The following is a 16,713-nucleotide window of genomic DNA, read 5'->3' on the forward strand; positions in this document are numbered from 1 at the left end:
CCCCATTCTATGGGAACAATGTATGGACCGGTCACTACTGCCAGCTTCTGACTCAGAAGCAACCCCACCCCACATTAAAAATAGGGTGTAGTTGTGTCAGGTCTGATTTTCAACCCTAAAGTGTTGCTACAAATGTCTCCTGATTTTTTTATTTTGAAAATATCACCCTGCTTGGTATTTTCAAAACCAAATGCAGGAGTTAAGCCCCAATTCAATGGGAGCTGGATCCTACATTTTCATACATGCCTTGGGACAGATTTGTAAAGGTCTCTATGCACCTAATGATGCAGATGAGGGCTTTTAAAAATTCTGTTATATGCCGAGGTGCCTAAATACCCTTAAAAATCTGTCCTAGTGATTTTGGGTGTCCATCTTGAGACTCTGGGGGGGAGGGAAGGGCGGAGAACACAGGCCCTCTTCAGGTGGCTAAAGTGGGCATCCCAACTCAATGCTAAGCACTTACAGAGGCTGGAATTCAAAAGGAGTGAGGTGCTAACTCCCCAGGACAACTCCCAGCCCTTGTCTCTGCCAGGGACATGGGTCGGAAAGTGAAAACACACAACCAAAGCAGCAGCAATGCTGGAGCCCCCTTCTGGGCTGCTCAGCCAGTCTTTTCATGCCAAGAGCAAGGCCAGTTCCTCGCACAGCACTGCAAGGCTTACCATGCAGCTACTGGGGTGCCAACAACATGAGTTCTGCAGCTCCTTGCTCTCCTACCAATGCTGGAGGACACTAGCCTTGGGGTACAAGTGCACTTTCTATGCCTGAATTTGAGAGCCCCTTAATATCTGCCTTTTCTAAGAGGTGCATGGTGCTCCCAGAGGGTTGGAGAGGGAATTAACAAGGAGACCCTTGCCAACCCATAGCTCAGCAGGGCAGTGACCCCGCTGCTAACGGTGGGTGACATTCGCAGAACACCTGATCTCTGGGCCAGTGTGAATTCCCTACGGGCCCTCCGAGTTGCCAGTGTTTCTGCAGCCTACCCCTCTTTCTGGGAGTGTTAGGCTAGTACCACTGCAGGGCCAATGCACGGCCCTGTTTTCATATGCGCCCACCACCTCAAAGGGGGAGATCATGGCACTTGGGTCACTGCCCCGCTGAGCTATGGGTAGGCAGAAGGTATTTGCCTTCAGTGGTTTCTCCAGGCCTCTGTGGCCCCAGCAATACAAGCCAACAATGGCCTGTCTGCTTCTGATGTCACTGCTCCTCTTGTTCAGCCTGTTCCAGGCCAGAGTAGTGTGAAGCATGGGGTGACAGCACCACCATGAGCTGAGGGACCTAGTGTCGGTCCAGTTGGGATAAAGAAGCCCTAGACATCTCAGCACCCAGAATTAACTCACCACCCCATTATTCACCTCCAGGCTGCCCCAGGCTCCCTGAGTGAGCATGGAGGCAAGTATAGTGGAGAGGAATTGAGGACTAGAACCAGAGGATACCAAGGGCAAGAACACAGTTGTGAAGAGCAAAACTAGAATCCCCCCCACAAACCCAGAAGCAGCAGCAAGCCATGCAGCCCTTTAATAAAAAGGGGCTCCAACAACGGTCACCTGAGCCCCTCAGAACTTGGCAGCTTTGGAAATAGCAAATAATGCGTCGACGACAAAGGCTGGGCGTAAGGAAGGAGTGCTTCATCCACCCTCTCTCACCATGTCACTGCAGCACCCACCGCAGTCTTGGTTGTGTCCAAAGGCCGCAACTGTAACAGCTAATAAATCGAAGCCCACGGGAGTTTGGTCTGAGTAAGAATACAGGATCTGGTCCTTAATAAGCAATTAATTGAATTAAAGGTCTTGTCTTTAAATTTTCTACGCTGAGATGAAAGACGATTGTACTATTCGATCAAATACTACTAGTGGAGGAAATCAATCGCTCCCAGAACAGACACAAGATGAGCGATGCTGTAGGATTCCAGCCTGCCTACTACAGCTGTAGATCTAAAGCAAAGTGACTATATTGATTATTTTTCATTAGCGTAGCCAGCTGTAGGCTGCTGTTTGAAATAAGCCTGTTGCTGGGATGATTATGGAAGGTAAGTGCAATCACACAGGCAAAGCCTAACGGGCCAAGCTTTTCAGAAGTGATTTTGGTTATTTGGATTCCTAAACTGAGACCTTTTCAAGAGGCCTGACTCTGAGGGTGGATGTTCAGCACATCTTCAAGGGGGGCGGGGGGGGGGAAAATCAGGTCCTTTATCTAATATGGACCCTGTTACAGTTATGTTTGAGTGCCTCACAACATCTGTGAGGTGGGATCATGCTATTATCCCAGTTTTAGAGATGGGAAACTGAGGCACAGAGAGACTCACACCTGAACTCAGTTGCAGAGCAAGGACATGAGCCCAGGCCACTAGAGTCAGTGAAGTGTTCTAGTCCTTGGACAATCTTTCCTCGTTATCTGAAAACTAGAGATTTTGGGTGTGTCAGTCTCAGAATCTCAGCCAGAGCTTGTGTATTTGTCTTTCCAAATCCTTTATCAGGATCACAAGCATAGGTGCTGGAGCACCCATGGGGAAAAAATGGTGGGTGCTGAGCACCCACTGGCAGTTCCCCCCACCCCACCCCCAGTGCCTCCTGCCCACTGGTGGGCCCCACTGATCAGCACCTCCCCCTCTCCCCCCATGCCTCCTGCCTGCTGCAATCAGCTGTTTAGTGGCAGGCAGGAGGCTCAGGGGTGGCAGCAGAACGGGGCAGGAAGAGGTGGGGTGGGGGCAAGGCCTTAGGGAGAAGGAGGGGATTGGGGCAGGGCCTGGGGTCGAGCACCCCCCAACACTTTGAAAAAAGTCTGTGTCTTTGATCACAACCACGTTCAGGATATCCTGCGTACCTCGGTCCTCTGCAAGGCTCAGAGTGCAAGTGTATTGTTATGTTCTGGTTTGCCCTTATGGGGTTTTACCTCACAATCCTGGACTTGCGGTTCAGCACATTACTCACAGGTTTAGCCACTCTCGAAGAAACGCCCCCAAGGTCCTGCTCACTAGGTTGCATTTTGTGCCTAATTCTACATGGACACTGCACTAAGCAGTCAAAGGTTATATTCTCCATAGGCGCCAACTTTTCCCGGAGCCAGTGGGTGCCCGACCCCCTCCCCCCGCCCTGACTCCACCCCTGCCCCACCCACTCCTGCCCCCACCCCACCCCCATTCCAACCCCTTCCCCAAAGTCCCCGCCCCAACTCCACCCCCTCCCTGCCCCTATTGGACTCCTTCTCCAAATCCCCGCCTCTTCCCCAAGCGCGCCCCCTTCCCCCCATCCGCCCTCCCTCCCAGCGCTTGGAGGGAAGTGCTGGGAGCTAGAGGGAGAAATGGGGACGCGGCAGGCTCAGGGAGGAGGCAGAGCAGAGGCGGAGGTGAGCAGGGGTGGGGGGAGTAGGGCAGGGAGCTGTCTGTGGTTGCAGAGCACCCACGGAGTCAGCGCCTATGATATTCTCACCCCCATTGCAGTGGTTTTATGCTGAGTAAAAAGGGCTGGAATGGAATAGGGAGAGTCTGAAAGCCCTGGACGAGGCCAGGAGAGGATGCACCCAGCTCAGGGACTGTGGAAGGACCCCACAGGACCCCAGGCCTAGAGGGCATGCTAGAGGTGGGTCTGCAGCACACAGTGCTAGGCGTATTCCAGGCAGCAGTGTTGATCAGCAGCATCTAGGCACAGGCTGATGCAACTGAAGCCCCCAAGGACTGCACCTAAAGAGAGGTCCGGACCTGCTTGTCCCAGCTGCCTTTTGTACAGGGCTTGATCCCAGTCCTCTAAGCACAGCCATGGATTGGGCGTTGCTGGGGAGATTGGTGGGATTCTCCAACTAGCATTTGTCCCACCAGGCCTGGGGCTTGAGCTCAGGCGCCAAGCAGCTTGTTAGCGGTGAGGCATCACCAAGACTTAAACAGCTCTGTATGTGCCCACTGGTGGAAACTCCAGCACCCGTGGGGAATTAGGCACTTAAAGGGACTGAGGGGCTGTCCAAACATTATGTGACACGTTTCGGGTGATTTTCAAGACCCACCAACCTCTTAACACGGACACACAATTAAGGACCTGCCCACCCCCTCATACATTACGTAATTTATGGGCAACCCTTTAGGTGCTGATGTCTGCTATTTGTGATGCTAGCTCCCTGTCCCTGCACGGTGCACCCTGCAGGACCAGTGCCTTGGAGAGATCAGTTTGCTGTACCCGTACTCAAACCACACACTTGCTAACTACACAGAACAAGGAGCAATGGTCTCAAGTTGCAGTGGGGGAGGTTTAGGTTGGATATTAGGAAAAACTTTCACTAGGAGGGTGGTGAAGCACTGGAATGGGTTACCTAGGGAGGTGGTGGAATCTCCTTCCTTAGGAGTTTTTAAGGTCAGGCTTGACAAAGTCCTGGCTGGGATGATTTAGTTGGGGGATTGGTCCTGCTTTGAGCAGGGGGTTGGACTAGATGACTTCCTGAGGTCCTTTCCACCCTCATATTCTATGATTCTACCCTGTGTCTGATTCTTCAGTGTCTCACAAGTACATGGGTAAAATCCCAGCCAAATTGAAGTCAATAGCAAAACTCCCATTGACTTCAATAGGGGCAATATTTTACCCCTTTATTTCCTCCCAGGTTAGTGTGATTTAAAGAGGATTGGCAGGTCAGAGGTTTGTAGCACTCTCCTCCCTCCAGAGGAATGGGCAAGTAGCATGGATTTGGTTCTATGCCAAGCATTTCTGGTCACACTTAATATTAAGGTTCCATTCATCTGGAGCCTATAAAGGGTTAATAAGTCAATAGATGTTAATAGTTATTAAGGTCAACAGGTTGCTTTTAAATTATGGTTTATAGCCATCTATATCACCTTCTACTGCTCTGCTTATCACAGCTACTACTCATGTCCAACAGGCTTATACCATATATTGATCATTTATTAACCCTTTATAAATGGTTAATATAAAGGTTTCATTTATAAATAAGTGTGATTGTTTCCCCTGAAGGAACCCACATTGAATGATTTAGGAATGCCCTTGGCACGTCATTAGACATGTAGACGTTAAATCAATAGTATTGTGCCTAGATTTCATGTAGTCCATGGGAAAATAGAAGAGACTGAGAATAATGTTCAGTGACTAACACTAACTCCAAAATTCAGAACGAGATGGAAGCTATTAACAGTTTCCATCACAGGAGAAAGTCTCTATGATCTTTGAAAACTGGTTTTAGTTGGAACTATAGAAGGGAACTGATCTTTCTCTAGTCTCATACCCATATTTAAGAGGGGATTGAAATTGAGAGAGATACTATTCTGAAAGATGACAGGGTTTTCCAATTCCTTCCAGGTTAGTGCTAATGCTAATTCACTGTGTATTAGCTGGCTTTAGTTTTTACATTAGAAAGAGTTTGGTAAGAAGGTTTATACATCCTCTTTTTAGTCTAGGGAAAGAAACAGCTATTTTATCCTAAAGAAAAATTCTCAACATAGCGGATACCAAGGCTGGATGTAAAATGTGATTTTTTTTAAACTACCAACATCTGGGTGCTACCGTACTGCTGAATGAAGATCCAGTCAAGATTGCAGCCCCATGGTGATCAGCATGGCGCAACACACATAGTAAGAGATGGTCCCTGATTCAAAGAAAGGATGGGAATGGAAATAGGCGAGGGGAAGTGGCTTGTCCCAGGTCACACAGCGAAGTCAGTGGCAGAGCGAGGCATAGATCCTCAGACAGCGTGGGGTAAGTTGACTCCCGTGAAGTTATGACTGTTTATACCAGCTGAGGACCAGGACTCAAGTTCTGAGTCTCTTATGTACTGAACCCACTGCCTCTCAGTTATGTCTACCACTAAGGTGTCTAGCTTGAGGAGGAGACCTACCCGCCCTAGCTTTGATTGAGCTAACACACACAAAACAGAGCATGGCCACAAGGGCATGATTGACATACCAGGGCAGCTATCCCCTCCCACAGCTCATGTTGCCATAGTTATATTCTATTGTTTAGCATGATGCTTTGACTAGAGTTAGCATGGGTATGTCTCCTTGAGCAAGGAATTCCTACCCATGCAAGGTGTAGGCACAACCATAGCTGGTTACAACTTCCTGCTCAGTAATGACTATTAGAACTGTTGTTAGGGTAGACCAGTTGGATAGAAAAATAGGTTGATCAGCTGGCAAGAGATGTAGTTTGACTTTCACAGCTCCCACCTTATCCTCAGTGAGTCTGCTAATTTTATCTAGCGCTCTACCTTTCTGGCACTGAATACAGTAACGTCTTCTAGAAAGAGCAATGAAAGTATTGAGACCATAAAGAGGTTGTTACCTGGCACTTGAGTCTCTACCTCTTAGGGTAAAGTGAACGAACACATCACATCAAATGGTCTCAGACTCCGGATCTTGATTCCGTACACAAACACAATTCACTTATCTTGCGTAACGGCGCAGTGTGTTTTCCAGCTCGCCAACAGCGCAGCACATTTGGAGTTGGGGTAAATAGTAATGCCTGCATTTTTGTTGGCTAATTGTTACAGAATGGCATCTGCCATCACCTTCAGATATACTTACCACTGCTACAGCATCTGTTCCATCATTGTTCGTGAGTCTGTCTCACACACTGAACTGGAGAGGAACAGATCTGTTCTATTTTAAAATAAAGATCTCGGTGTTTCAAAATGAGAGCTGTGTAATTAAGAGGCTCACAGCTTTTATTTTTAGGCCAGGTCTTTAGAACAGGGCTATTTTAGAGAAGTCTAAGCAGATAGATTTTTAGTGCCAGAAGGGACTACTCTAGCCAACGAGTTCTGTGTTCTGTATGAGGTCAGACCTCACCCAATAACATCAAGCCCATTGTGATGGGTCTGACCCCCGGGGGTATCACCGGGTGGGCTGGGATGCCACTGAGGCAGACTATTCTGCCAGTCTGGGTCCCCTTTTTCCTGGCCTTGGTGGGCTAGGCTCCCGCCCCTTTTCCAGCCAAGCACACAGGCAGGACCGCACCCAGCTGCACAGAGAGACAGGTAGAAGACAGAACAAGGCAGATTACTAAGAAAATGAAACCGAGCTCGCAAACTAAGCTTAATACACTAAAGAAACTGGTTACATGCAAGTTCTCACCCTATATGTGGTTCTAATAATCTTCACAGGCCAGACGCCCTTCCGGCCTGGGTCCAGTTCTTTCCCCCAGTTCAGTCTTAGTTGTTTCCACCAGTCATCTTGGGTGCGGTAGCCGGGAAGAACTGATGACCTGAGTTACCTCACTCCCCACCCTTAAATAAGATTTGCATAAGGCGGGAGTCCTTTGTTTCCTAGTTTGACCCCCCCTTCTCTTACAGGGGAAAATTACAAGTCGTCCCAGGTAATGTTTTAGTATCAAGTGACAAGACCACCTGACTCTGTAGGATCACAGCGTGCAGGAGTCAGGGGCAGTATGGAGCGTCCACAAGAAGGCCAAGCTTTTCACAGTCTATTGTCCTCACTGATGGGCCACCTGCCCTGTCTGGCTTTTCCACTGTCATACCTGACGTGTTAGCAGTGGGCGTCACCCAAAGTAGCGTAGTTGAACTACAGCTACCTAGTCCATGTTCCTAGCTTCAGATACAGAAATGATACATGTGTACAAATAGGATAATCACATTCAGTAAATGGTAACTTTTCCAGCGAGATCTCACATGAGCCAGCTTGCATAAAGTATCTCAGTTAGGTCATTGATATCATAAGCATATTTTCATAAATATGGAATGACATCTCGCCCATCCTTATGGAAGTCCAAGGATGTCATGTTTCATAATGCATTTTTTAGACTGCATTCAGAGCAGAGCATCGAGTTTTAGTCATCCTAGTTGAGGCGAGGCATTAAGATGAAGGAACAGCGTAAGGAAATGGAAATGATAAACAGAATGGAGGGGCTTATGATACATCAATGGGAAACAAGTTTGTTTTGTTACCAGAGGAGACAATAAGAGGCAACAAGACTGAAGTATAAGCTCAAAATTATTGCAAAAATGACGACTGACCTAGTGGAGTGGTGCATTTGTGTTGTGTCAGAAGGGACTGGACACGTACAATAGAGGCCTCAGTGAAGAACAGGGTCCCAGTGTGCTATGTGCTAAGACCATCCATGCCCTGAAGACTCAAAAGACAAGACAAAGTATTATCCCTAGTTTACAGATGTAGAATCGAGTCCCAAGAGATTGAGAAACATACTCAAGATCACAGAGGGCACGCCTGTGGAAGAGTAAGGAACTGAATGCAGGTCATCCAATCACAGGCCAATGGATGAGCAGAATTGGATAATTACATGGAATTTGCAACATTAAGGGTCACATTTTCCTCCGAGTCTCCCAGCAGCTCCCATTGTTCTCAATGGAAGCCTGGCTGCTTTGTTTAGGAGCCTAATCTACTCTATAGGTTTTTACCACACTCATCCGAGCACCTGCAGCAATGCGATAAGTAATGTGACTAACATCTGTCCCATTTGTTCTCTCATCCTCTCCCTGGGGGAGCAGTGTGCAGTGGAGTGTTTTGGAATATTTTTACAATACATACGTGTTGCTACCTTTTCACGTAGGAGACGCAGGGCCAAAGAACTGCACCTTGCCCTTACAGCGGAAAGTGGGGAGGTTTGTGATCGTTCTTAATTCCTGTCGTGGCCCAGCTCCCTAAGAGGACTTTCCTCTGCCTAGATGCGAGTAGAGCTCTTTTTAAGAGCCTAACTCAGAGGTAATGGGCAGCTTTTTGTGGGAGTAAGTAGCAGTTCTATGGTGGCCCAAAGGGATATTTTGTTGCCTGTGGATTTCCCCCTCGAAATTAGCAATGGTTGGGGGTTTGGGGGGAGGGGAGGGCAGGGGCAGAGGCACTAGAGTATGTCTGCCAGCTTCTTGCAAACAAATGGCCTTTTACATTTTTTCTATTATATAGGTCTTGAAAGAGGTTCAGAAGCTTGAAGAGTTACTAATGGTTTTAAACATTAGATAGGCTAGAGATGTCATTTCCTGGAATCATTTGACAAGACAGCCTACTTCTGGTCACCACCGCTGTGGCTTAATGCAGGCCTGATAACAAAACTGCAGCAATGTCACTACCCTGATTGGATAGGCAAGTCCCACTGTGGGTGTGGAAGTGTTGATCCTGAAGCCTAGTGGTGGTAGTTTGTCACTGTTAACTATTTCACTGCTGGTTATTTCAGCAGATACCACCAACAGACCCAAACCAATTCCTACATCTTTCCAGGCACCAAAAGCCCCAAGCATCTACACATCTACCCCTTCCAGTTCTGCCTAGTAGGTTCTGCAATGCAGCTACGTAGAATCATTAAGACCTGTGACACGTGAAAGTTAAAAGTTTAAGGACAGCAGAAAATTGAGTTTCCTGTCTAAACACAAGGACTGTAGAACAGATTGTGTTATTCTTCTGCATAGTTTAATAACAGTGTTTCAGTGAAACACCACAGAATTTAGGTCAAGCTTGCTGTAGGCTATAGGGTCTTTTCTAGTAATGATGTGAAAAATATACAGTGTTTCTTTTCCCAGGAAAGGAATGGGTGGTTCACTTACTGCACCCCCATGGAGGTCTCACATCTTTGCCTTTTCCCTTCCAAGTTACACCTGGGTTTCACCCACCATCTTTTAGCTTCTTCTACACTTTATGCCCCCCTTCATGAGCACATCAAGCCTGTACTCCAGTTCCTGCCTGGTTCCGCACTCAACGGCTGCCCATTTAAGACCATGACCCATGAATTGTTTTGACAGTTGGATCCAAGTCCTAGCTACATTAAAAGCCAGCATCCTTTCAGTCCATGAACCACTCGGACAGTTGTGCTCTACCTTTGTTAATACAGATCACAAAGCTGAGGGCAGTGTGTGTGAAATCCTTTTCAGTCAAAAGGATCTGGCTATAGAATGAGCTTGCAGAGGTTAGACTATTCCGGAGTCTGACCATCTTCAGGAAACACCAAAACGCTTTGGGAAAGCTTTTCCTGCATACAGGGCCCGCTCCAGGCACCAGACGAGAAAGCATGTGCCTGGGGCGGCACATTGTAAGGGGCGGCTTTCTGGCTGATTTGGGGGCAGCCAGCCCAGCCCTGCAGGGGCACGAACTAGCGATCCCCGCCGCTCACCGTGCCGCCGGGCTCCCCGGAACGAGCCACCCCCCGCCGCCTGCACCGGCCTCCGCTTCCCGTGCCGCTCTGAGCCTGGCCCGGCCAAGCCACCTTTAAAGGAGCGGCTGAACCAGCACCTCCAGCAGCCCCGGGGGGCTCTGCCTGCCCGGCCGGGAGAGGCACCCAAGGCCGGCCCACGGGCGGAGGGAGCGGGCGGGTGCCGCCCTTCACCACCCTGCAAGCCGCCTTGACTGCCCCCCACGCGCTCCCTGCGGCTGCCTTTTTTTTTTGCTTCGGCAGTCCAGCTGCCATTTTTTTTTTGGCCTGGGGCAAAAAAAAATGACAGTCATTTTCATAGTCAAAATTCATTCTGCATAGTCAAAAGGACACCTGCAAAGATACCCCACCTACTCCTGCACTTCAAAAAAAATAGAAAAAACCCACAGAAAAAACCCACCCCCAAGCAAGGTTTCTACATCATTTCAGTTTATTATTTACCAAGGAATGCCGCTACATGGCAGAAATCACATGGTCACCAAAAGCTTCTGTGGCACCACAGGATTACCACTGAAGGACAAACAGAATATTCCACCACGGCATCTTAAGCAGCTAGCTAGAGATGGATCTGGCTGGTGTCCAATCTGCAAGAAGGCTATCACCCTTTGGGATTTGCCATGATGTCACATAAGAGGTGGGACAACTCCCACCTGTTTATGCTCTCTGTATGTGTGTATATATATCTCCTCAATATATGTTCCATTCTATATGCATCCGAAGAAGTGGGCTGTAGTCCACGAAAGCTTATGCTCTAATAAATTTGTTAGTCTCTAAGGTGCCACAAGTACTCCTGTTCTTTTTGCGGATACAGACTAACACGGCTGTTACTCTGAAACCTGTCATAAGAGGCCACTTACTCTATGTGTCCCCACACTGAGTTATAACAGTATAACTCTAGTGGTATAATTATGCTGGTTATTTCCCCATGTAGACAAGATCAAAGGCCCAGATTTTTAAAGGTAGTTAGGTGTTGCTCTGCCTCACCCTAGCTTATTGCACAATAGCTTTCCATGAAGCCCTAAAGTGTTTAAATAGAGACTCAGGTTTGAGAATTTGGGCTATTAACTGGATGCCTCTGCTAAGATGATCTGCAATGAATGGCAAACAATGGCACAAACTGTCGTTAGATTTCAGACTCACCACCCCCACCTTGAAATTGAATGGCGGGATTATACCTCCTATGCAGCTATTGTCTGAAGCCGTTTGCACACTCAAGATAACACTGTGGCATTGGTTTACATCTGGCACGTTATCAGGACTGAATATTTAGGATGAAATCCTGGACCCATTAAAGTCAATAGCAATAGTCCCATTGCATCAGGTTTCACCCTTTGTTTTAAATGCTCAGCTTAACTGTTGCAGCTATATAGCAAAGGGTGAACTCTGCAGCCAGTTTTCTAGAGGGGTGAATCCCATTCCATTTTCAGTGTCATGCACAAACAGCTTGTGAATCCTTCATTTTGAATCTTTCACACATGCCCCAGATTTAAGTCCTTGGCAGGTTGCGTTAGCTACCTGTGCCTCTGAGAGCTAAATTTAAAAAGTCTTTTCTTTAGTTTTGTTCATTAGATACAAGTGATCTGTATAGTCTATAACAGGGGTTCTCAAACTGGGGGTCAGGAGCCCTCAGGGGGTCACGAGGTTATTACATGCGGGGACGGGAGCTGTCAACCTCCACCCCAAACTCCGCTTTGCCTCCAGCATTTATAATGTTAAATATATGAAAAGTGTTTTTAATTTATAAGGGGGGGTCGCTCTCAGAGGCTTGCTATGTGAAAGTGGTCACTAGTAAAAAAAGTTTGAGAGCCACTGGTCTATAAGGTGCCACAAGACTGTCACTTTTTACAGATCCAGACTAACACGGCTACCCTTCTGATGAGTGATCTGTATAGCACATCATGTTTTTCTAATAATTTTTTGAACAGTTAAAAAAACAACTTTAAAAAGGTTATTCCATCAGGTTTTGGAACTGGCTAGAGTAGAACGATGTTGAGAAAAATACCGAGGGCATCTATTCAATATGTAAATGGGCTAATTGTATTGTTTGAAAAGATGAGTGGTTATTTTAAACAAGTTTCACGGCAGAAAGGATCTGTACAAGTCAGTGGACCCAAAAGGGATTTAACTGTTTTAAATAAATGCTGAACAAGATAAAGAAACATTTTAAATGTTATTGCATCACTACCTCACTCTGGGCAGGTCTATGATGTGACCTAGACCAGAGACCCATTACAGATATAGCCTAGAGCAGGAGATTTTGTAATCTGGTTGCCACTTTTTCCTTTATTGTGCTTGTGCCCCCGTCTCTTTCACCTCTTGACTGAGTGAAATTGTAATCACCCACTCTTCTGTTTAGCTGGGGGCAGAATTTTGAAAGGCAGGAAACAGGATCACCCTGAGCTGAAAGGTGTCTGCGTTTGTATGGGAAGGAGAGATGTACAAGGAGGAGGAGCCGAAGGAGGCTGAACCTGAGAGATCTCAGCGGGCGAAGTGATGTTTGGATGGCAAAGAAAAGCCAAAGAGAAACTCCAGGAGGGGAGTTCAACCATTTAGATGTTCATCATCCAGATCATGTCTTTACATGTCACGGCTGTCAAATGGCCAGTGTTATTTCTCTAGTTTCAGAGTAACAGCCGTGTTAGTACTCCTGTTCTTCTTTTTGTTATTTCTCTAGTACGTGGGAAGGCCTGTGCAGAGTCTGTATCAGAAGGGCAGGGGAGTGGGTGCTTTTTAATAACTTTGGCTATATCTACACTACAGGCACAGTTGTACCGCTCTCCCACTGGCATAATTAAACCACCCCCAACGAGTATCTCACCAATATAGGGCTGTCCACACCAGTGCTTCTGTCGGTGAAACTTATGTCAGTCGGGGGTAGGGGGTTTCCCCCCCCCCCCACACACACACACACACACCCTGACTGACAAAAGTTTTACCAACAAGAGTGCTAGTGTAGACATAGCCTTTGTTTCCCTTCCAAACTTTGTCTCCGTCTTTGAAACCCCAGGCAGTTAATACCACTCGAGAAAAACAAACAGACTGATACCACTAACCATGGAATGCTTCTGTGCCAAGATTTACCCCTGGGCAGTTTGTCCCAGGACCCTTGGCCCAGATGTTAGCTTGTTAAATAACTTTAAACAACTGAGGGTGACAATGCATAGAAAAAACCTAAATACTTCATTCCCAAAGCACTTTCTACATGAGTAGACACTGGAGTCACACAAGTTAAGCACTTCCTTAAGTGTTTGGAAGACTGGGCCTAGCTAATGGTGTAACTTGAGCACTGCAGAGGAAGGAGAAAAGTTAAACATGCAACAGTCTTCAAAATGCAGGAGCAATCAACTCGATGGAAGTGACTCAAGGGCTATTGTCACTTCACAAGAGCAAAGAAGAATGTGCGTTAGCAAATGCATGGCAATTTCAGCAGCAAGTATTTGAGCTATGAAATGACTGACAATTACGTGATTCAGTTAAGAAAGCACAGTAGGCTGAATGGCAGGCGAGCATTGGACATGCCCCCCTGAATGTGCTGGGAGAAACCACACTGGAGTGCTGTCCACCACACACGAGGCATAGAAACTGGTGGGCCCAGAGTAGCAAGGGGTGGTTCCCATTAATAAAATGGAGCTATCCAGACAGACTGCTCTTAACCTTATTGAGCTCAGTAAGAGAGGTCCAAAAGGGACCATTGCTGTCAATATCCAGAGCTGAGATGTCATTTTTCAGAGTAGCAGCCGTGTTAGTCTGTATCCACAAAAAGAAGAACAGGAGTACTTGTGGCACCTTAGAGACTAACAAATTTATTAGAGAATAAGCTTTCGTGGACTACAGCCCACTTCTTCGGATGCATCCGAAGAAGTGGGCTGTAGTCCACGAAAGCTTATGCTCTAATAAATTTGTTAGTCTCTAAGGTGCCACAAGTACTCCTGTTCTTCTTTTAGAGATGTCATTGTGAACTTATGATTGCATCGGCATCTTAAGAGTCAAGGCCCAGAACGGACTGCCTACTCACACCAGCAGCTGAAACTTAAGCACACTAAAAGCTTGAGCTAAAGTGTGGAAAGAGTTACTGGAAAGAGCAGAAAAACAGAGAGAATATCCAGGGGTTATGGCACTAGCCAACCGCTTGGCTCAATTTTCAGCTCTGCCACTGATTCCATGTACAACTCTGGGAAAGTCACTTAGTCTCCACACCTGACTGCTCCATCTGTAAAATGGGGGATAATCACACGTCCCTGCCTCACAGGGTTGTGAGGATAAAAACACTGAAAATCATGAGGTGTTCAGACACTAGTGACTGGGCCCGATTACTTTAAAATGAGAAATCCAGATTAGCCACATTACTACACATGATCATACACATTTCGCCTTCACGCTGTCTCCCATGCTGCTCCTTTTGCATGAGGAGCTCCCCAAATTCACTTCAAAGTCTTACTTACAACTCTCCTCTGCGAGGATGCCTACAAAAATCTCACCTTAATCAGGCAGCTGGTGTTCGGAGAGTGCTGCTGATCATACTGACAAGTGATGTCTCATTGTTGCTTTGTGCTCCCTATATAGGTTTGCTGTATCCACCCGTTGTCATCTACTCTCATACTTGGATTGAGAGACTAACCTAGATTTTTTTTTTTAAAATGGAAGCTACGATATGCCGAGCTCTTTGGGGCAGGGACTGATTTATATTTCTACAATGCCTAGCACCGTAAGGCTCTGGACTTGAAGTGCTCCCATAATACCAACAGCAATAGAATATTTGCAAATGTGGAAATGCTGCCATTACCAAGTCGCCTTAGGGAATAAACTCTCACCAGGACCAAGTGAGGATGACAAGCTGGTCCCCAGCAAGATATGCCAGGCTGAAGTGTCACCTTACCTTCAAAGCATTCTCATTAAAACAGTCGTTTTCTACACAGTGGGCCAAAATTTCAAGAGCGCTTGGCTCTCAGTGAAGATCCTAAATTAAGTGGTCAAGTTTTCAAAGTGTTTCAGCACCCACCAACTCCCATTGCAAATTCGAGCAGCTCATGTTCTCATGGGAACGCAACTATTTCCCATCTGTGCATTTCCACTAGGTACCCTTGTTTCTGTGCCCAAGTATTGTTTACTTGTATCCTCTTTGCAGTCTTTGCCATTGTGAGTATCAAATATGCCGCACTCAGCAATGATTGACAGGGGTAATCATTGCTATGCCTTGTCAGGCCAGAAGGGGGCACAACTGCACTTGACAACTCCTTCCTCCTCAATACGTAGTTATACTGAAGATTTTCTCTAGCAATTTGAAATTATCTTAAACCCTTTCTCCTCCCAGTTTTCATTGGCCTAACTGAATTTCCATTCTTGCTGAATCCAACTACCCACCAGATATTTGTGTTAACACTAGAGGTTGCATTTTTGGAAGCTGACTGGAAAGAGACATTACAAGAACAAATACAATCATGCCTTCGAATTATGGATGTGTACTGTGCAAATGTGGTCAAATACATCAGACCTCCTATACAAACATCAGATGCAAGCAGGAATCAGACAAGGGTCTTCATTCAATTTTAATATGCACTTGGCTCCTGCCAAGTAATGACCTTTTTGAGGTGGTTGGGGCCTTAAGAAGGAACAAGAAAATAGGGTAATTAATAAGCTAGATAAGGCAGTTTCTTGGGGTTCTCTAGTTAGTGTAATATTGTGACTGTTTAAGAAAAAGTTACAGATGGCAGGTTTGGAACTACTTATGTGATTAGTTTATGGCATGCTTACTTATTATACTGATCAGGGCCTCTGTGGAGTGGAAGATGGCAGCCTTCACAGGGCCCACTCTGTTAAGTGAGAATTCACAACGAATGCCATCAACTCAGCAATCTCCCGGTCATCAGAGCAACTCAACAAATCCTAAAGTTCCTCTTCTGGGCCATACAACAGGACTCCCAATGTCGCCATTTGGCTCGATCAACTTCAGGTGACATTATAGTTGCTGCTCCCTCAATACCAGCCATACAAAAAAAGGGCCTCTGTCCCATAGATGCAATGAAAACAGGACATAATGGTGGGGAGGGGTAGCTCAGTGGTTTGAGCACTGGCCTGCTAAACCCAGGGTTGTGAGTTCAATCCTTGAGGGGGCCATCTGGGCAGGGCCGGCTTTAGGCCGATTCAGCTGAATTGGGCCCCATGCTGCAGCTCTCCACCCTGCCCCCAGCTCACTTCCCCTCCCCTGAATGCTCGGCCCCCTGCTCCTCCTGCTTCCTGCAAATCAGAAGTTCGCGGGAAGTCTGAAAAGAAGCAGGGGCGGGCAGGCAGCACCAGGTAAGCTGGGGTGGCGGGGGGCGCGAGAAGGGCTCCGGGGAGGCGCAGCCCAGTCTGGCCCCGGTTCTGGCTGAGCGTGCCGGCCCCAGCGGCTCCAGCCCGGCCCCCGCGGCGCAGCTCCGGCCCCCGAGCAGCTCCGAGCCGGACCCAAGCCCGGTGACCCCAGCGGGAGTGTGGCTTGATTCCTGGGGGCGGGGCTTGCCACAAGCCCCACCCCCAGGAATCAGGCCCCGCTCTTGCTAAAGCCGGCCCTGCATCGGGGGCAAAAAATCTGTCTAAGGATTGGTCCTGCTTTGAGCAGGGGGTTGGACTAGAT

This window comes from Malaclemys terrapin, chromosome 5, assembly GCF_027887155.1.
Source record: "Malaclemys terrapin pileata isolate rMalTer1 chromosome 5, rMalTer1.hap1, whole genome shotgun sequence".
NCBI classification, from domain to species: Eukaryota; Metazoa; Chordata; order Testudines; family Emydidae; genus Malaclemys; species Malaclemys terrapin.